This window comes from Sciurus vulgaris, assembly GCF_902686455.1.
Source record: "Sciurus vulgaris genome assembly, chromosome: 3".
Lineage (NCBI taxonomy): Eukaryota > Metazoa > Chordata > Mammalia > Rodentia > Sciuridae > Sciurus > Sciurus vulgaris.
The window spans coordinates 110,654,492-110,675,097 of record NC_136463.1 but is presented as its reverse complement, the minus strand read 5'-3'; the positions used below and the strand labels follow the sequence as shown (position 1 = coordinate 110,675,097).

Sequence of the window (20,606 nt, the reverse complement as noted above, 5' to 3'; positions counted from 1 at the left end):
ATAATTTACCTTCTCCACATCTGCCTGGGCTATTACTGGATGAGTCTGAGGCTCCATTTGGCAAAGAACATTTGTCGGTGTTTAGAAGCTCAAGTAACTTCCAAATGAAACTCTGAAATTAAGTAATGGGAGAAAGGGAAAATCTTTAAAAATACAGTGCTATCAATTTTGGCCCATTTAATGTTCTTGATAGTGGAATTTTTTGGGGGGGTGACAGATTTTTGAAGAAAAAATAATGGACCAATTCTATACTATACTTTCACCCATTATAAAACTACAGTGTCATGTCTTCATACTGAATTAAGGTTCATTATAATTTGTTTCTTGGTAACATGCACTTCACTGTAATATGTAAAATGCTTGGCTTTCATGAACAACTCTATGGAAAAGCTGTGCGGTATCTCATTTGCATTTAGCAATTATATTACTTTACAATATATTAGGCAGCAGAAAATCTAATCTAACATCATAATTTAAAATAATAATTTCCAGTGCGGAACAAGTGGGATACAAGTCAGGTTACAATAACATATTGCACTATTTCTCTGTTGAGTAACATAGAATTGGTCCATTTTTTTTCTTCAAAAATACTCAAGAAAGATTTAATTCTTTAATAATGAGAATAGTTTTATATTGAGAAAGAAAGACCATTCGGATTGTTCACAGGCAGGTAAAATTTATCTTTCATGGTCATAAATTAGCCATGTTTTTTTAGATCTAATTATATAATTAATATGCTAAGTTTAGATGAGAGATTTTATGAGACTCAAATGAGCTGAGAGCAATCACATTGTGCAGACTATGCATCCTATTTTCAAAATGTGTCTATTTTAAAAATTATGAGCATTATATAATTAAAAATTCAAGAATAAAGCATAGATATAATAAATTTTATAATGACCTCTAAATATACTCTTTTTCAAACTTTTGTTATATTTTTGAGGCCTAGGTTCCTGTAGAGAAATTATATAATATTGCATTTTGATGCTGAATTTGACTGTGATTTTGGGATTGAGGTTTTAAATATTGATACATACATAAGAAAATTTCTGAAAAATATAAATCTGTTTAATGCATATTCAAGCCCTATGATGTGCAATTGACTGTAGAAGGCAAAACACAAAAGCATAATCTTCTTGCCACTGAGAACTCTGCGACATACATTGGGGTTGATGTTTTTGCATATTAACTATAAGAATAGTCAGTGGCATAAAATAGCTAAAACCACATCACTTAATGGAAGAAGAAGTGTTTTAAAATAGAAGATCAAAATAGGCTTTAAAAAGAAATTTTTATTTGAGGTGAAGGTGAAGTTCAATTCAGTTCAACCCAGGATGTTTTTTTTTTAATTTTCTGCCTTGATACCATCCTGCTCTGAAGGAGCCAATGATCCGGTTCTGTCAGGACATATTGGAAGGTGTGATAAATTCTCTCTGAGGTATTAGGAAAACTTCTCATGAAAGAAATTTCAGTTGACTAAGTTCTTAATTAAATAAAAGATAAAGAGGTTGTGGACAGGCACTTTCGGGGAAATGGAAAGCATAATAAAAGCATTAAAATGTGAAAGGATATGTGTCTGTCACCTGGAAGGAAGACACCTTGAGTTTGGCTGGATCATAGGATGGGGAAGCACTGTGGAGGTGAGGAGACAAGTGGGTTCCTGGTTGGCAGCACCTTGTGGGGCTCAGGAGCTGGGTAGCAACATCTGTCCTAAATCTTTTCCTTACCTTTTATTCTTTTCTTCATTTTTTTTTTTTTTTTCTTTTTCTTTTAGGTAGACAACCCTGGCAGTTTTGTGAAGGATCAATTAGAGTGGCCACGAGGAGAGAAATTTCACTTCAGACTAAAGCAAAGGCAACTACAGGAGAGAGTCTGAGGGCAACTCTAACTGAAAGAACATCATTTCCCTGGCCAGGTTTGTGTTTATGAGTTTCTAGTGTTTCTCTCTTTAGGCTTTCATTTTATTAGAATGTGATGTGGAATGGGACCATACATGAGAATCTAGGCAATACTGCTTGGGATAATCATCAACCTTTCACCCCCAAGTAACTAAATTCCCAGGTAATTGCTCAGTCTTTTCTTTTAGTCCAAAAACAAGCTTTTATTGAGTAGGATGTGATAGATTTCTTTTCAAAGAGCTGTTTTAACTATTTGGCTGTATCTATGCATGTCACGCAAAACAATCCTGAGAATCTAAATAAAAAAGATGTGATAAAATTTTTAAATATATTAGAAAGAGTAACATACACTTTAAATATGTGTTCATAACACAGGCCAATATTTTTCACTTACAGCAGTGCCTTTAATTACTCCAGACATGTTTGAGGGCTAACTTAAATATGGAACTAGACAAAGCAATGATTATACAGCAAATCTTATTGGAAGACAATATATTTCAACCACTGATTTGTTTTTTATTACTCCTTGCTTTGTAGAAAACGTTTATGTTGCTTCTTTGGCTAGTGTCTTCTGATAAGGTAAACTTCCATTGGGACAAGACCTTTGTCCTTAGTCTGCTTCTTTCTAATGTCAGTTATGTTTCAGTAACCCTGGGCTATCACACATTCCTTCTCAGATTTCTGTGCTTTTCTCAGGACATCTACCTCACTCCACAATGAAGAGAGGTGAAACCTATTGATCTTGGTTATAGGTTGGTCATGGGACCTAGTCAAGAAGAAGGAATAAGGGAAAATGAGGAATCCAAGAAAACTCTGAGTGATTGGAAAGGTGATAGTGCTATTAACAGAATTAGGAAATCAAGAGAGAGTGTGTTTGAAATAAGTGTAAATAACAAAATGTGATTCCAGTTTACTTTAAAACTTGTGGCAGAATTGTTACTAACTTTTGTGAGGATACTGTTGGCGCAGTAGTAGGAAGAAATCCACATTTCAGGAGAGTAAAAATGGGCAGTGGTGAGCAGTGATGCTAGATGATGATAAATGTAAATATTCAATAAAGGGAAAACAGCAGGTAAAGTTATGTAGTGAGAAGGAAAAATGAAGTTATTTTTAGGGCTGAGATTTGAAGGTCCTAAGGAAGTAAAGGGTAACTCCTAACAACAACAAAAAAAGCATCACTCTCTTGAATAAAGACAGAGACTTAAGGCAGTGGAAAAAGTTGGGATGTCAAAGTATAATGGAGTACCCAGAGCAGATCAGCTTCATCTCTCGTGAAACAGACAAGGCAGTTTGCCAGAATGAGTTGGCTGAGCCAGGACCATTCTTCTGATGATGGAGGGAATTTTTTCACAGAGTTGTAATTGGAAAAAAATAATGAAGTCACAAAAATTCTTTAAAGAATCTGAGAAGCACTCAGAGCCTCAATGTGGTTTACAGAAGCCTTCTGTATTTATATTTGCAAAATGCACTAATAGAATGGAGTTACAATTTCTTGTTGGCTCCTCTATTTCTAGTTGTTCAGAAGAAACATTCACAAGACAATAAAATTTCTTAATGAAGTTTTAGACAGTGTCTAGATTAACATTTCTGAATACATTCCATGACATCTTCCTACATTTTCCCCTTGTGATAAGTTGAATCTTTTTTTCCCTGTATCTCTGAGGCTAATCTATCAGAATAAACTCAATCCCTCTTATGAATCCTTGTCAAAAGCTTTCACATTTTTTCTATGTACTCAATATTCCAGACTGAATCCCTTGTCCTGCAAAATAATTTCTAGAATCATTGTATTTCTTTCATCATCAATGAGTAAAAATTATACCTTATTTCATTGCAGAGAACCACAAATATATTTAGAAATAACCCTTAGTTCAAATAATAATGTACCATAAATAATTACTACCTGCTTACTTTTTGTTCACACGTGTTGATATAAAAATTATTTTGCCCAGTGGCTCGCAAGGTTGAGGCAGGAGAATTGTTTGTTCAAATCCAGCCTCTTAGAGAGGCTCTAAGCAACTTAGTGAGACCCTATATCTAAATAAAAAATATAAAAAAGGGCTGGGAATGTGGATTAGTGGTTAAGCACCCTTGGGTTCAATCCCTGGTACCAAAAAAAAAAAAATATATATATATATATATATATAATATACACATACATGTATATATATGTATATATATTTATATATATTATTTTGGTGGAACTATTGTTTACCCAATTTAGTGAATTCATCCTACCATTTCTGTAGATACTGCCTGAGTATAGCTTTGGAGAAATACATCAAGAATAAGGTTAATAAAAATTTTGAGAAAATATTCAAATAATTTTACTATTATTTAGAATTTTTAATCTCAACATTTCAGTGAAGTTGATTGGACATTTTCTCCTATCAAAGAATTTCTCCCTGGAATGGGGTTGTAATCTTTCAGAAAACAAGTGAGAAAAAGACAGGAAAAGATTACAAAAGTATTTTTTGTGAGTAATTTCTGGGTTTTTCTGAATTTTCCCAACTTTGTAATGTAAATCCACATTTTTGTGACCATTTTCTCTTATGTGAATGCCCAATTAAATAAAAAACACTCTTCATCAAGTTCCGTTCTTCACACTATATCTAGAAAAAGATTCATTTATTTAAAAAACAATTTTATTTCAAATAGAGCATTCTCTATTGATAACCAATGAGATCCATCAATTAATAAAATGGTAAAAAGTAGAAATATTCTAATAGACTGTAGGATTATTTTTCTTTGAAAATTTATATATCAAAAAATAACCCTCCTAGAATGTAAATAAGATAACCTGTATAAAGACAGTTTGCATGTTATTAGCCATGAAATCATTGCCACTGGCTTAGAAATATTGGAAAACTACACAGGTATCTAATGGTTGAGTCAATAAAAGAGTTTATACCCAGGATTCAGTCCATTTTCTACATTCAAGTTAGTCTAAATATTAATGAAAATTGCAACAGAGAGAATTGCATTAGATTCTGACAAGATTACAGACTGCAAAGGAAATTTACAATCCTTTGTCATATTCTAGGCCAATTCAGAGTCCAGATACTCTCTATCTTGTCAAGGGTTTTACCTTAGGCCATATATACCCTTCCCACCTGCCACATTTGCAATAGGAATCTTCAGAACAGATTTATTAATCCTTCAAAGGCCTCCATGCTAGTAGAGTCTTTACTGATTATCTAAAATGCTCTGAATACTTTGTAAAAATTAACCATTAGTAGAATAAGTCTCCCATCCTTCTTTTTCCTTCCCCTCTAGATGATAGGGGTGGAGGGAGAATCCAATCCTTTAGCCTTCCTTCTTGGAGAAAAAAATGTAATTAGTATTTTCAGATATGTTAAGCTGGTTCTAAAAAAAATAATATTAGGAATGTGACCTACTTTTAGTTTCAGAAACACAAACCTAATGTGGATGTTATTCTTTAAACGAGTAGAAATTTAATGCATATTTAGAATATGTGACTATAAACACATTCTTTATAGCTATTTCAATCTTTCATTTGATTTACATTTTCTCACATTTTCATCATTTTGTCTATTTTTCTGCTTCACTTTTCTGATCAATGGACTTTTCAGAAATATCCAAACCAAAATTAAAATTCGAAAATTCCACACAGTAGTTATAACTTTAAAATTCTCTTATATTGCTGAGATGTGTTCCTGAAAATGTCTGAAATTCTTTTGGTTTTGAATTGACATTGCTTACATTGAACTAATGTAGCAACTGCTGTGTGCTTAAGCATTACTTTAAGTTTACTGTGTATTTAATTACTTTAATTTTCAGTACAACCCTATACAGTAATGTTATTATTGTTTTGCATTTTTACAGGTGGGAAATTGTGGCACAGAGAGACCAAGTGACTTGCTCAAGATCAATCAGTTAGTCAATGTAAACTAAACAAATGTTTAATCATCTAGCTCCCAGTTTCTATACTATGGATACTACCAGCATTCTATAAAATAGTTTCTGGGATCAGGGTAAAAAACATTTATTCCACTAGGCCAATTACTCTTTTTGTGAAATTTATTGCTAAATCTAGTAGTTGTAGAATATATGATTTTTATAAGTCTCTTAGAGGGAGATCAACAAATGTCAGGTGAAATTTACTTGATGTCTTATTTTTACAATCAGTTTGTTCTATGGATAATTTTGAATATTTTTGTTAATCTCTCTAATTCCATTTCTTCATTATTATGAGGAATAAAATAGATGCACATATAAAGGTACTAGTGCAGAATTTGGTTCCTAGTAGATTTCCTTCCTTTCTTTGTATTAGAAGAAAATCTCTGTTTTCTTTATTTTCTGCTATTCCATACAGGTGGAGTCTGAAGGAGAAAATGATTAATACCCTGTGGTCTAGGCTGAAAAAGAACTATAAAATTTACATACTGATTTGCAATATTTAAACATGTTATTTTTCTATGAATTAATTAGCTGAACCATAGTGGCAACACTGTGGATACTGTCCCTCTTGTTCTACTCTTTCTTTGAGGAATGAGTTCTTTATGCTTCAGATTTGCCTAGAACCACAAATGAGGGAGGGACAAACATACTCTGTTATTTCATAAGGCAACCATTACTTGCCAAGCTGTATTTTGCGAATGTTTGTTCTTCTTTTGTGGGGAATCTAAGGAGCTGGAACAAATTCATATGCTTTGTAAAATGTTTAAACTCATTTAAAACTAGAGATTATGTCTATTGATAAAGCACTCTTGAATATTTCCTTGCATCGTGGATTATGTTTTATTTTCTTATCACCCTTTCCTTTTTATGGACCAGAAAGAGTCCTATGGAATTTTCAAGAATGAAGAAAAAAATCCTGCTGGTATTTAGAGTAGATTTTTAGAATTAATCAATTTGGGGGTTTATAACATCAATTGTTTACCTGGACTCTTCTTCTGTGTCAATTAGAAATACCATGGCTAAGTACAAGATGCTCAATGCTATGAACAATAAGCTTCAAAATAAGAAAGATACGTTAGTGAATATGACAGGAGACTTAGGTAATACAAAGCAGTGCCTATAAAAATAGTTATGAAAAATGGTGGAATGAGACAGATATTATTACTCTATGTACACGTATGATTACACAAATGGCATGAATCTACATCATGCACAACCATAGAAACAAAAAGGTGTGCCCTATTTGTGTACAATGAATCAAAATGCAGTCTGTAAAAAGAAAAAAGTAGATAAATGGAAATAATAATGTTTAGTTAAAAGGTAAATTATTTTTATTTAATAATTTCTAAAGTATGTGTCAAAACTGAGATGTGTTGGAAATCAAAATTTTGCTTTGCTAAATATTTGTATCTTTCCCTGCAGGTATTCAAATATAAGTATGCATTTTGTAAGTATTTGAATTGTGTCTTAAATTCAGATTAATTATGTGTTAGTAAAGTAAGGATTATGAACAAGCAATATTAGTGAGACCCAGGAAAGGACAGACATTGTACCTGCCTCATCCTTGTTTATTGTTGTTCTTCCTTTTTATTTCTTATCCTTATAGAAGTTCCAAATAAGTCCAAAAATCACTGAAATGATTCAAACAACATGTCCAATTAACAAGAGTAAATTGGGCATATGTAAATTCTATAGACCTGAAGTTTTTTTTTTTTTTTTTCCTTTTCTGACAATTTCACATACTAATTCAGTACTTAGGGCTAATGCTAAGATATTTTAAGGACTGTGTGGTGTGTGGCAGTATCAGTTATTTACTATAACCATTCTTGGAATTTCTTTATATGAAATAAATTCCAAAATAACTCCTCTGAAATCCAGAGTTAACTACCATTTATGATATTTGAAAATGAGTTGTTTTTAGACAGTATCCTTCCCCCTCCATATTTTATTTTACATTTCATTCACCCAGTTTCACTGTCTGTGTGATGATCATCTATATAAAATATGTTAGGAATTTTCACTTGAAGGACCATGTATCTTTAAATGTCTTCTTTTTATTCATCCTAGTTCTAACACATGTAATTTCCCCTTTAATTTGACATCATTTAACGGCACATTACACGTCAATGATGTGATCTGTGAATATTTACAATGTTCATGTCATTTTTATTTTCTAATCCAATTTAAGTAGCTCTGCTTTTTATGACATCATGAATTCTTCAGTCTTTTTGGTCTTTTTGGGACTAATTATTCCATTAGTTCCTTTGAACTAGCTCTGTTGTCAGTCATTTCTTCCCTTTTGATCATAAGACCTTTGCTGCCCTCCTTTGCATGTACAATCAGTTGTAGGCCTATACAACCAAACTAGAAGCAAGTACAGTCCTCATCTTTGCAGACAGCTATTCACAATAATTTTTGTCCTGAGAAAAGTTCACAGGTAAACCTTCCTATTGTAAAACATAACTTCTAAAGTTCCTATCTACAGAAAACAAGTTTGAGTGCATTTACAGATAATATTTATTCTATAAAAATAGGCATTTTCTGTAAAGTGCTTTTACTTGCTAAGACAAAGATTTTAAGAGAAAATAATAAATAAGAAAAAGAGTTAAAAAACAGACTAAATTTCACTCTTTGAAATATTGCATGATACCTAGTCTATGTTTATTGTTTAATGCTGATTTTGGCATAATTACAAAATGTCATAGACTCAACTTTTGAAAATAACCAGTCTTTCCTGGTACTTTTCATATCCATGTGTCTGGTAACTTGTATGAAAGTTTATGGATGTGATTAATTTTAAATGGCATAAAGACAAAAGAAAATTTGGTGTGATTAAAGCATGACTTTGTCTTTAACCCTTGTTTACTAGGAACTTTTCACATTTCCTCTGTAATGCTGAGCTCTGCTGTCTGTTGCTGCCCTCTGTAGTGGTGAAGAAGAGAGCACATATCAGCCTTGTTAAATGTGATGAAACCTGACTAAAAATTTCCTCCAGAATAGCAAATGCAACCTATTTCAGCATCATATAGTCTCAAAAACAAAAGGCTAATAGTAGAATTTTTGTATTTGACATATTCTTCCACAGGTAGTAGTCACTGAGAATATAACCAACCTGTCTTTAGATATCATTTTAAAAAAATTTGGAATATGATTAAATAAACTGATAGAAAGTAACACCAAGAATACTTAGAAATAAACTAAAATGACAATAACCTATTAAAAATGTACACTTTGGTTTAAGATTTCAGAATGGGTGGCAATGACTAAGAATAGCTCACAAATTCTACCTTTGTAAGAGAGTCTTAAATAAGTCATTAGTTCTCTGTGAGACAATTTCTTTTTCTATCAAAAGGTGATACCTGTTATAAAGACAAGCTCTTAAAAGAAATGTGCTTTGTAAACTATAAAGTTCTACCTGGATAACAATTATTTTCCTTTCCTTATTTAGATTTATAATTAGAAATCTGTTCCACCCTTCCCATTCTTACACCCCCTCCTGCCCTGACTTCTGGAAATGGGGTTGAAGAGAATTAGTCCATGTGACCAGGCGTTGTTAAAATCAGGAGGAACTTACTAGGGGTTGGGGCATCTAGGGATAGAGATATGTATCTTCCTGAGAAGGCTTGTAGAAGCTAGCAAGGACTTAGGGTCCTGGCTGAGTGGTCTAGGACCCACAAAGGTATTCTTGACAGAAAACCTGAGAAAAAAAATCCCTGCTGTAAAAATAAGGTCATCTTTTCTGGGATTAGGGTCATAATAAGCATGGAAACCCTTAGGAAGAATGAAAAATTTCATTCATCATAATAAACGAGAACAGTAAGCCCACCATACATATGGGTCCTACACATTTAGATTCAAACTACTACAAATGGAAGATATTTGGAAAAAATATTGAGTCTGTACTGAACATGAACAGAATTTTTTTATAATTATTCCATAGACAATATAGCATAACAACTATATTCCATTTGTATTGTATTAGGTAGTAAGAAATATAGATGATTTAAATTATACGGCAGACTGTGTGCAGGTAATCTACAAATACCACTCCATTTTATATTAAAAAATCTTGAAAATTTTGTATCCACCAAAGATTTTGGAACCAAACTCCCACAGTTATTAAGGGCATTTTGTATTTAAAAAAAAAATCTTCTTTTATTATAAAGACAAAACTTGTGAGTTGGAATACCAGCTTTGCTATTTACTTCCTGTGAGCCATACCTCAGACAGGTTCCTCAATTTCTCTGAGCCTCTTTCCTCATCTCATCTGGGAAATTGTGGTTAATAAGAAAATAACAGGTGATACTCTCAATCCACTGCTTTTATTAAAGTTAATAGTAAAAATTGAAAATAAAAGTTACTTGATTTTCCATCTGATCTGGATGAGAGTAGGAATGGGATAAGTCAACCTGAGGGAGACACAGTGATTTCACTTTAGAGGTATCATAGGGGATATGAAGCTCCCTTCTGAATTTCCAAACTCATATGACATGGGTGATATTCTATGTATCTCCACAGTAGACAACTTTGGAACTCACTGTAGAAATGTAACATGTTGTCAGAGGACCCTTTACTCTCATATCAGGCTTTCTGTTTCACCTCCTCAGTTGAAAAGATAAAATTTTTGACATATGAGTTCCTCCTATGTCTAATCTGTGGGTCAAGATATGCATCTCTCTAGTTTGTGGAGGTAGTACTTGGGCTGAACTCCCCAGTATTAAGAATCAATTTGCCTAAGGATGGGTAGGATAATTAATTTTACCATAGGGAATTCTATAGAGACCACACTTAATTCTTTCAAAGTATACAGAGGGAATGTTAAAAAAAAAATTACCCAGTAGACATTTTTAGCTTAAAAAGAAAGTGTTTAATACCCTTAACTTGCTTCAACAGTCTTCACTTAACAGGTTGAAGAAAGGTTGGGGTTATGGGGAAATGTTCTATAAAGCCATTCATCTCTGTCCTGCTCATGTGGTGTCAAATTCTTTTCATAACAAGGAAAAACATTAAACATTTGAATATTTGAACTGTCATAAATACAAGTAGGAAGAGGTGAATTTTTCTTACCACTGTTCAGAGTAAACTTTGAAACTGATGCAAGTAAACACTGTTAAAACAGAGTCAGGATATCTGGGTTTGAATGCCAGAACTCTTATTTTCTATGTAGGTGACTTTGGTCAATTTCTTATGCCTTTTTGTGCTTGAATTTCCTCTATTGTAAATTAGTTCCAGTACTCACAATACCTTGTTGTGAGAAATAAATAGGTTAACGTGAAGCATCTACCTATATTTATAAGTTTATACCAGTATGGTGTAGTATAATGTAAACCAAGGGTTGGAGACACTTAAAATACACTCTCTCTCTCTCTCTCTCTCTCTCTCTCTCTCTCTCTCTCTATATATATATATATATATATATATATAGAAAAGTGAATATATATATATATATATATATATATTTGAAAAATATTTGTCCAACTGGGAGAGTTGGGGGTTGTAGCTCAGTGTTAGAGCACTTGCTTAGCTTGTGCAAGGCCCTGGGTTTGAACTCTAGCACTGCGAAAATTAAAATTAAAATAATAGTTGTCCAATAAGATAAGATTTTCATAGAGAATAATTATAATAAGGGTATTTAGTATGCTAAGAAAAGTAGCATGTTGACTAGATATCTCTGGAAGTTCTGAAAAATAAAATTGAATCTCAGAAGCTAGGCAATACTCTCACTGCAATTTCAGAGTTGCTTTTTGGCTGCCAGTGATTTCTTTAGATGAAACATTCAGGAATTTGATGGAGAACGTCTCAATTTTCTCTGTGCTTTTAGTCAAATAGGTGTTTTGAAGTTCTGTGCATGCTGCTTTATTGGTGACTTGATGCTTGTAAAAAGTTTAGGTGGTTGTTGGTAGTCAGCCTCCTTGGTGATGCCTCCTATTTTTTAGTGCCCTCTTTTGTAGTGTGCAATTTAATCAATGTTTTAACTGTGAGTCAAAAGTACATATTTTATGAATTCTCCTTAAAGGTTTACGATTTTTTCTTTTACTACTAATATACAAAATGACCATTTTATGTCTCTAATGATTGTGTCTCAATAGCCCAATACAATTACTAATAGAGAACTACAAGGTCTAAAATGAGCTCTAATATAATTATTTCTATCCCTGGGTTGTGGGTAATTCAATCTGCAGTGCTGATGTACTCAGTTAAACAAGGTGGATTTACATACCTACAGTCATAGATATGTACCTAAAGAGGCCAACTGGTCATGAATAATAATCGTTTCATTTTGCTATTTATCTAGTGAAAATCTGGATTCTGAAAGCCTTATATGATTTTTCTCAGGTCCTCAATATTAATGAAGGGAGAAGAAATTTATATGAATTGCTTAGACTTATAGGTAATTAAAACAGAGTCTGCCAAAAGTAGAAATGGAACTCTGAAGTTTTCTGTGTAAAATGTATTTTTTAAATAGATTTATGGGGAAAAATTTTTTTCTCAAAAAATTCTTACAAGTGCCATGTTTATTCTTTACTGTTCTGGCATGTGTACTACTTGTGGTGAATACAATAACAAATACTATGTAAATAATGATTGGAAGAGGATAAAAAATGATATGCTTTGACCTTGTTTAAAGAATTGTTCTGTGGTTCAAGTTTAAGTAGTTTTCTACTTATTTTTATACTATGCTATAATTTCAAGAATTTACAATATTTAACTAGCTCTGCAGCTAATGGAAAATTCTGGACTTACTGCTATGATTATACATTTGTTTAGCACCAAGGGTGCTAAGCCCCAAGGGCTAAAGCAAACATAGAACAAATCATGAAAACTATAAATTGAGCTCTTGCTCCCAAAAAGTATCTATTCAGTGAGTACAGTCCAAAGTACTTATAGATCCAACTGGCTTAGAATATTTTTCCACTCTCTGCCTTGCTGCCTGAAATGTCTATAATTAGAGATATTCCTCTGGGTTCAGGCATTATCACAATTGTTACCTGGAAGGTTAAACTGTTACTGCACATCAGCCTAGGAACATGTACAATCTTATCAAATTATGCATCTTTAACAGTGTCCTAAAAGGAAAAAATAATAATAAATTGAATGGGAAAAACCCCAGTTCATGAATTATCCTGGAAAGAATAATTTTAGGTGAAATAAAATAATATAGGGTTTAGCTATGTTATAAAAAGATACTGATTCTAATTTGGTTGCTGTTGAGCTCAAGTATTCATTCTTTCTGAAAAAAAAAATAAAGAGATAATCATCATGCAAAATTTAAAAAATATAAAAGATCTTTGGACTTGGCAAGATTTTTTTCATTCTGGTAAATCCTTTATGATTTTAAGTTTGTTCATATATTTTTTAATATTATACTTTTTTTTTTTTTTGCCCAACTGAAAGTTTTTATGTTTCAGGAAATGACTACTTTCATGATTCCTGAGTTTCTGATTTATCTGTGGTCATGGTCAGAAATAAGCCTTAAAAGTATTACTTGAGATTGCTTTTTCCCAACAGAGATGATTGATGGGACTCCCGTTTGGTTTTCCTTGTGATCAAAGACTTATGTTTATGAAGTGACATGACCAATAGCAAGAGTTTATTAAAAAATTAGGTTACCAATATTTCTCTAATTTTAGACTAATTCTCCAAAAGGTGCTTATCTTCCTCATTCCTCATTACGACAATATGATTTGTGAAACTCATGATTTAATTAAGTGATTTATTAAGTACTTATAGATATATTTTATGTATAGCCTATGTGCAAGATTATTGGTAAAGTTAGTGTAGGGGTGGGATGATCACATAAAGTTTGGCTTCTGGTCTTTGAGACAGTTTTAGTTTATAGGAAAAGAGGTGTATAAACAAAAAGCTTTGGAAAGTAAACTAAATAAGGAGAAGGAGCTGCTGAGTATGAAAGGAAGGGCTGCATTTCAAAATGGAACTCAGGATCATTAATTGAAATGTGGGTTTTCAAACTGCATTTCAGAAAACCCTGTGAATATCATGGGAGGGGCCACTTTTCAAATAAAACAAGATCAAATAAATATAAAATAATGTTTCTTTTATAAATCATGCATTTTCCCAAATATAAAATAAATGTAAGAAAAAACATAATCCATAATGTAAATAGCTATAAATTTATTAATGCTTACTTCTCATCATCCTACCCATCCCAAGTGGAATCACACTAAAAAAGTTTTGTAAACTATGCTTTAACTTAAGAAATTATAACGTAATTTCTATGTTCTTAAAAAACTTTACACAACATTTATACTTTCATCATTTGTTTGCTTGTCCAATGAATAATTATAGAGAATTCATTATATTTGGGGTACAGTTATTGTTTAGGGAAAAATGGTCTATGCAAAATATATGCATTGCTGATAGTACCAAATCATACTAGAATTTAAGTCAAAATAAATTGGCTGAAATTCAGAAGGGGAAATATATTTCTTCATCTCCTCTCTAGTCGTGTTGAGGATAACTACTTAGTCAACACATGAGTTCTCTCTATAATTGCACTGCAAGAACAAGGTATAGAGCATTGCTTAAGTTTGTTCTGCTCACAAAACAGAGAATGTCTATTCATTACAGACAGATGTGACTATATAAAGACTTTAAGTTAGAATAGGGAATTATGTAGATATGTGTTGAAGTCCTCCATGAGCCCAAAGCAGTGTGAACTTGGTTGAAATCCTGTGATTCCTGACCTGTCCTTAGGCATTCAGACTCCAAAATAGATAAGGAAAGTTCTGTTTCTTTACCCCACAGTTATGACCATCTGAAATAGAAAACCACAAAAGGAACCCTGGTGAAAATTATTACAAGGACTGTACCTTCTCTTAACTATAGTTATATTTTTTCAATCTATAATTGTTACTTTTTCTTTCAGTACTTGGAATACAACCTAGGGATACTCAACCACTGATCATATCCCTGGCTCTGTTTTATTTTTTATTTTGAGCCAGGATCTCAACTGGCCTCAAACTTGCAATCCTTGTTCTCAGCCTCCTGAGTAGCTGGGAAAGGTTTTATTATTTATATCTAGATATCATCCCATTGTCATAGGCCAATTGCTATGATTTTGAAAATCTCTATTATCTATCCATGTATCTATCTCCCTCTTTATCTATATCTATCATCTATCTGCATCTGTCTAATCAACAAAAATATCCTTTACCCAAATGTATTTTGAAGAGATTACATAAAAGAGATAGGGAAAATGGGAGATAACTTTCATAGATAAAAGAGTAAATATGTTTTAAAATAAATGTGAGTAACTACATGCCTCTATGTGTTTGTTTCTATACCTATTCCCAATCTTTTTCCAGTTTTTTTCCTATACAAGTCTCCTGTATTTTCTTGAAACTTTTCCTTGCCTACCAACTACTAATTCACCAGGAAGCTCTTTATGTGGGAGAGGGTGTGATCTCCAATGGTGTAGCATTGGTCCACATGAATAAAAATCTACAGGGAAATAGAGAGCTCTCCACTTAAAATTAGTGCTCAAAACAAGAGTAATTAGGTTTAGAAGAAAACTCAGTTAAAGTTGTTATGTGACTACACCATTAGAATTAAGAGGTGACTGAGATTTCCCAAGTGATAACAGATAATTTGCCATTTAGCCTGTAATGAGGTTTGGAAAAAAAAGAAAAAAAAAACTCAACAAGATATCAGCAGTAACTAGAAAGGCATTTCTTAGAAGTCCACCCAGTGTGCATTTATTCATTTATCCTTATAAAAGAGACAAATTGTCTAATGCAATATTCTCTCAGTACTCATCATTAGTGCCCCCCAAAAGATTTCTATTGATCCTAACCATCTCTACTGACTATTCCCCCGCAACCTGGCTATTCCTACTTTTCTGCTGAGCTATTCTGTCATAAGCCATCTGGTTCAGATGTGGTGGGTTAGTGCAGAGAAACAGAAATCATAGCCTTCAACGTTGAAGTAATTACATTTTTACTAGAAATATCCAGAGAAATATGATGCAATTTTTAAATGCATATGCAAATCATGTGCAAATTATATGCTAATACATGTGTGGCCCGCCTAACTATTACATATAACTGAATGCAGCCCTTGGGAAAATCTTATTGGAGATCATTGGTCTAATGAAAATTGCTGCTGCACGCTAATTATAGTGACATGTGTGCTACTGTATTGCCCCTTAGTGGTGAGGGGGATGACAGAGGTTAGTTGAAGTTAGATGACTGACTGACAAGAATTATATCTGTGATCGTAAAAAGTAAATAGCAAAATATCTCTATTCTCTAAAATCCAATTTTTGTGATTTTACATCTAAATTAAAATGTAATCTTAGATAACTACTGACAATGTATTTAGAAATCTAGGAGATAAAAGACAAATTACCACTTGACTGAATTATTTATTTCTTTGCTACAGTATTCACAAGTTTTCCACATTTTATTTGTTGTCTAATTCATTGGAAATATGCAGATTATAGAAATATGCTCAGAGAAAAAAATAACACACGTACGTTGTAAAAATAAGCCAAGTTCTACAAAGATTCAATACTTCCCTTAAAACAGACAAATCCAGGCTCCTCCATGTTCAAGGTATGACCTTGGGCAAGTCTCATAAGATCTCTGAGTCTTCTATTAATCAACAATAATATGATAGTATAGACCTCTTTTCGGTAATTAAAGAATGAAATGAAACACTGTTTGCATAGCCTAGGTTGAAAGAAAAATGCTACGAACTTGTTATTATATTTCAAATTGTTATTTTAAAAAGGTTTTATTATTTATATCTGGATATCATCCCTCTTATAGAATAATTTGAATTTATGATATTGATATTTCCTAATTAGAAAGATGCTAAATATTTGAGAGATGGACCATTCCTATTTAAGCTATAAACCAGGAGAAAAAGAAGAAAATTGGTCTTGATTGTGATGTAGAATATTAAATAGAAGCATAATTTGTGATTGTATTTAGAAATCTTAATACCCCCATTTGAGACTTATGTCTAAGAGATGAAGAGATTGAATTGTGGGGGAAGAGTAAAAGAATTATCTTAATTATTCATTAACCTAATTAGCTTAATTAATTTAAGCAGTTCCCTACTTGAAAGAAGTACTTTTCTGAATTTGTTCAGAATCACATCTACCTTCATTAAAGCCAAAATAGGCATAAAATGTTTGGTGGTTAACTTAGAATAAAGCACAGGAGTCAAAGCCCTTGCCAGTTGTGTTGTCTTGAGATAGCTTGTAGAAAACATACCTTGATTTCTAGGATATTGACTAATCAGGCTTTTTTCTTATTTCTTGTTAAAAACATATCTTGCCATTTTTAGAACTCTTTTAAATTGAAATGTAAGCATATTTAAGAGCTTCTTATAGTTTTGACTAAAATCAAGGGTAGAAATATTTGTGGGGAAAAATTCAAATGAATTCCAAACTAAGATTCAATTTAGTTTTAGGTTTTAAAAAGAAAGCAACTTAGGTTTTGTTACATTATATAACAAAGCTTAAATAATTCTCTTATGTTAAGCATAAAATTGAGTAGTTGAACATTCCTTTGCTTTTTACCATTTTGCAACAAAATCGATAAAATAATATAAGGGATATCTAAGTCATTATGAATATTAAGAAAGATTTATAAAAAAGCATGTGTTGGGTCTTGATCTGTATGAAAGACTGTTTTATGTATAGCATGTATTTCCTGTTAGCATTTAATGTTTACAAGCTTATCTCCAGCATTGAGTAGTTTTATTATACAAGGAATATTAAGAACAGTGCTTACTAATTGCTTTGCTATTATGAGGATAATAAAAGAAAACGTGATTGCTTTGGCATTATTCTTTTCTCGACATTTTTCTATTTGACATCTTAAAAATTAAATATAGGCTTGTATCTTGATGGACACTAAGTTGTACCTTAAATCTAATGTCACATTTTCCCCAGCATAGATGACTTGATTACTAAAGATGAAGTCATTGTCCACTGCTTAATGACTTAATTATTTGGAAACAAATTGATTTATCCTTTTTATTTCACTAAACCCCTTACTTCCTATGTTAAGCAGAAGGAGGAAGTATGTTATGAAATAAAACTGAAGGTTTAAATATGTTTGATCACAGTTTTCTTCTAGTATAAAATGTGTGAAATCAACAGATTCAACACTTTTAGCTTCAGGAAATGTTCAACTCTCCGAAAGGCATATAATTGAGTATACCTGTGGTACAGGGCTATGTCTAATCAGTCGACTGTGTAGCTGGTAGAGTTAAGTGCCATTCATCTGCCTCCCCTGAGATTTGTGGAAACAAGAAGGAGGAGCAGGCATAAGACAAAGATATATAACCATGTTGACCACTGATGCTCCTGGTTAACAGCTTAATTATCTACATTCAGCTATCACTCAGAAACAAACCTGGGTAATTTAGGCACATTTTGTAATTTATAATAGAAATAGCATAATGCTGAAGGACAGTGCTGCTAGAATTAGAATCTACATAAGTGTGTTTAATTTAATTTTCTAATTATATTTCTAATAGCTTAAATATCTGCACTGATAAAGCGGTTAACCACCTGTATTTAAATGCCACCTGATGCGTTTATTTTGGAACAGTAACAGATTGGTATAATTTCAGCTCAAGTTCCTCTGAAAATTCTTCCATTAATGGATCTCAAATTAATCTTTGTGCTTGATCTACGAATGCTGTGATAAGGCAACAATCATTGTGAAAATTGCCAATACATGGTGCTATTCTGTTGTTGTTTCTTCTTCCCATTTTAAACTTGGGTTAGTAGATAGTTAAATTAAAAATATAATTTTGTACTGGCATTTCCACTTTGCTATGGAGCTTCAATGTTGGAATAGTGCCGGTTAAAAAAATCAATTCAGTGAAATGTTTGCATAGTACTATGTGAGGAAGGTTAGGTGAATATGCACTACACCTACTGTACCAAATGAGCAAACATATGCAGAATGCTCTATTTCTACTTAGTTTCTATATGTCCTATATATTTGGGGTTGATGGTATTATAATGAAATTTTAAGTAATTCATTGCCCCAACAATAAGTGTAACTTTGAAACACTTGATGAATGATACAGATCCTCTTCTGCTCTTTCAAAATAGAAAATGTACTGCAAAAAAGCATTTGATCAAGACAGTCAAATGAAGGTATTCTATTTTTATTTGTTTCTACAGAAAGCCTATAGTAGTAGAATGATCAAATTGGCCATCTTGTCCCTCCTTAGATACAATGCATAATTATATTTGAAAATGTTAAAACTTAAGATACTGAATGGAAAGGTTTCCAAAGCTCTGATTCTAATGATACTACTCTCTCACTGAACCGGTGCATAGTCCATAATCAATATGCTGTTATTCAAAGAAGCGTGAGATAATGCGACCATAGGGAATAATGTGGTACTCCCATAGAAGTTCCAGCGCTAACTAGAAGTATGGTTTCAATTAGCAGGGCTGATAATAATACTGATGATTGTTGTAATATCTATTATCATCTTTTTAGTAGAATATGTTACATAAGAGAGTAGAGAGAATCATGAGTTGAAGGAATCATGAATGTTGGTGCTAACAGAAATGCTTGTATGACCTTGACTGAATCATTGAACTAATGTATGCTACAGTTTCTGAATCTCTAAAATGTAAAGGTTAAATCTGATCATTTTTAAACATAAAATTTCTGTTTTGGGCACAGCATTATGATGGGAAAGATGTGTAAGTTTTCGAGTCCCCAAGAACCTGGGTTAATACTTAGACTCTTTACTTATTATCCATAGGGCTTTGTCAGGAACAATCTCTTACACCCTCAACTTTTTAAAATTATGTTTGAAATAATTAAACTGATATAATAGAACTGAAGTTAGAATTAAAGGGTATTAGTCCATGATTCCTGGTAGGTACTTAAATGTGTGTTTGCTTCTTTATGACTACTTCTTTACATGAATGTCAGTGTGAGAGAAGGGATGGAAATTATGTCAATTATCCGTGATGATGTGATTTTAAAACTATATATGGCTTTGTAGTAGCTACTTCTGTGGAACTGTCACAGTGGTCTTTGTCTCCTATGTAGCAAAATAAATTGACTATGAAGTTCTGAATCTTAAATGCTCAGCTTGGAAGTTTGTCCTGCCTGTGCTGGATAGACTTGTAAATGCACTAAAATACTGCAGGAAAATAGCACAATGGCCCTACTCCTAGAAATTCAAAGATCCTGCTCTGCAACCAACGATACTCTTAAAACACACAGCAGAAGAAGGTTGCTGATTACATAGAGGGGCCATTTTAGAGTTTTCTGGAACTGGAAAGTAGGACAAACAATGTTTTTATCCATAATCTTCCAGCAAGTGTAAAATGGCAAAGGTTCACTTTTCTTAGATAGTTTTGAGTTTTTCTTCTCTTTCACAGAGAAAATTGAGCTCATATGATTTCTGAAATATACAATTATAGGAAACCATGTTTGGAGTTGAGATTGGAGATGAAATGGCATGCCTGATTCCTGTTTGGACAGAAATAACTGTTGGAGAGGAAGTCGACCTTGAATGACACTGAAAAGCAGGAAAATGAAGCATAAACTGCCAGGTGATGGGACAGATCTAAAACGTTGAAGGGCTATATAATAAAATGAGTGAAATAGGTTGACTGGATCAAGAGACATTATGGGAAATTATGTCATTACTGTACTATTTGTTTCAGTGATGAATGAAGAACTCTATTTCCTTGACTCAGGTTTAAGATCTCCTCTATTCATAATTTCTTCCAAATCTATTTTGGAAGAAAAAAGAGAGATTCATTTGTAA

General features: G+C 32.6%; 1 long non-coding RNA gene across 1 annotated transcript; it reads left to right on the top strand.

The window, feature by feature from the left end:
• Positions 1–1,786: 1,786 nt before the first annotated feature.
• On the top strand, positions 1,787–20,388 carry LOC306658598. The gene is made up of 3 exons (XR_013763099.1): positions 1,787–1,915; positions 5,745–5,804; positions 20,257–20,388. It is a non-coding gene; the product is annotated as an uncharacterized lncRNA (long non-coding RNA).
• The last annotated feature ends 218 nt before the right edge of the window (positions 20,389–20,606 follow it).